The 2,500-nt window shown below is 33.2% G+C and overlaps 1 long non-coding RNA gene across 1 annotated transcript in view; it reads right to left on the bottom strand.

Moving 5' to 3' along the window:
- Positions 1-2,500, bottom strand: part of LOC138664777 (uncharacterized) — a 12,224-nt gene that overhangs the window by 1,999 nt on the left and 7,725 nt on the right. Inside the window, exon 2 of the long non-coding RNA XR_011318385.1 lies at positions 1,123-1,218. This is a non-coding gene — a long non-coding RNA (uncharacterized lncRNA). The remainder of the gene's footprint in view (positions 1-1,122; positions 1,219-2,500) is intronic.

Here is a 2,500-nt window from a genome sequence, read left to right as displayed (position 1 = left end):
GTGATAAATGCAGAAGTGGTGCATATGTTTCTATTATACTTTTCCTGATTGTTCCTCTCCTGGTTTTGGCTTACACATAATGATGTAAAATACTGCCTTAATGTGCTGGTTCAGTTATTATTATTATTATTATTATTATTATTATTATTATTATTATTATTATTATTATTATTATTATTGTTGTTGTTGTTGTTGTTATTAGTATTCATTTATTATTGTTATTATAACTAAATTATGTTAAAACAAATATATTAAAATACTTAAATTGAGTTTCACTTTAAATTAAATAATAGTTATTACAAATGCACTGATACATTTTTAAAGATTGTTATGATTGTTATAAAAGTATATAAAACATTACAACACAGAGATAAATATTTGATAACGATAGATAGATAGATAGATAGATAGATAGATAGATAGATAGATAGATAGATAGATAGATAGATAGATAGTAAGAAGGAATACGGATATATGTATTTATTGTACCACATTTTATTAATGTAAATATTGAAATGTTAGTTTTATTTATGCCACAAGATAAAATGAAATGGGATTCCTGTGGGCCGTTTTCGGGATCTTGTATTGCATGCTCTTGATTATTTAGCTACAATCACATACAGTGCTTTTCGTGCCTGTTTTTCTGGGTTCTTTGCTTTCTAGTCTTGTTTTATGGCAGCAATAAGTTTCTTATGTGCGGCTCCCTGCTGCGATGTGACTTGATCTGCCTGGGAAGGATCCAGCAGGGACCTGAGCTCTCCTCTCTGCTGCTCCCTACACCCTGTGTTTATGTGACTCCATGTAGAAAAGTGGGAACAGTCAGGAAATGTGCTTGTATTTCCGTTCCTCTTTGTTTTGGTATTTGGAAACGTGTGAAACTTTCCCTGAGACCTGCGATCACACAGTGAGGAATGTTACATGACTGTGTGCAGTAAAGCTGGAAATGAGCGGATACGGTAACGGCGCACAGCTGTCTGGTAACACATGCGGCCGATTATTACTGTATCCGCTGCTACACATGTAATAACACTGCGGCCACCAATGCACGAAACTACCGGCGATAACGCCATTATTACACCAGTCCCCGAGCTCTGTGCGGTGTGCTGGCTGATATGTACTCACTACACCGCTGCGTCTAATGGAGCAAAGGCTGGAAAGTGCACGTCACCCCTGCTGTATACAGCACCTCAGTATAGCGCAGCACCGGGGGTCTTCCTCCTGTCACAAAATACAGATGGATACAACATTAAACACTGTAACAATGCTTTACACAGCACCACCAAGTGAAGGTGTGTGTGTGTGTGTGTGTGTGTGTGTGTGTGTGTGTGTGTGTGTGTGTGTGTGTGTGTGTGTGTGTATATATATATAATGTATATATTACATAAATTATAAATATATATATTAGTTCATATATGTAAATAGCATTTTACACATTTACACATTTACACATTTTACATAGACAATAAATTATTTAAAAATATTTTGTATGTATATACAAATATATTATATATTTACATATATATACATAATATAATTAGGGTTTAATATAAGGTTACAGGGTTTACTATAACGGTAAATAGATGATAAAATTTAATTTTACTTTTACAACCCGCATTTTTTTTTTTTTCAAACATTTTCCACTTTTTTTATTAGATGGGCTTCCGCTACCGACCTAAATTCTTACAAGATAGATAGATAGAGATATATTAAATAGATAGATACGATAAATAGATATATATATATATATATGGGATGGATAGATATGAGATAGATAGAATAGATAGATAGATAGATAGATAGATAGATAGATAGATAGATAGATAGATAGATAGATAGATAGATAGATAGATAGGTAGGTAGGTAGATAGATAGATAGATAGATAGATAGATAGATAGATAGATAGATAGATAGATAGATAGATAGATAGATTTGGGATAGATTGATAGATATGGGATAGATAGATAGATAGATAGATAGATAGATAGATAGATAGATAGATAGATAGATAGATAGATAAGTAGATAGATAGATAGATAGATAGATAGATAGATAGATAGATAGATAGATAGATAGATAGATATGCAATAAATAGATAGATAGGCATGAGATAGATAGATGGATAGATAGATAGATAGATAGATAGATAGATAGATAGATAGATAGATAGATAGATAGGAGATAGTTAGATAGATATGAAATAAATAGATAGATAGGCATGAGATAGATAGATAGACATGAGATAGATAGATAGATAGATAGATAGATAGATAGATAGATAGATAGATAGATAGATAGATAGATAGATAGATAGATCTCGCTGACTTCTGACAATTATCCTGTCTGGAGGTCTCAGTTGGTCCTGGGGGGGCTTCGTACATGGAACAGTGTGCCATACAGAATAAATAGAAGTACATGAATATATTCCGGATTCCATACGAGTTTTTATGTGATCTTCGCCGTGTCCCCCCAGTGGGCAGCTCCTCAGCCTTGGTTCTGGAG

The sequence above is a fragment of the Ranitomeya imitator genome, chromosome 2 (assembly GCF_032444005.1).
Source record: "Ranitomeya imitator isolate aRanImi1 chromosome 2, aRanImi1.pri, whole genome shotgun sequence".
Lineage (NCBI taxonomy): Eukaryota > Metazoa > Chordata > Amphibia > Anura > Dendrobatidae > Ranitomeya > Ranitomeya imitator.
This window is presented reverse-complemented; position numbering and strand designations above follow the sequence as displayed.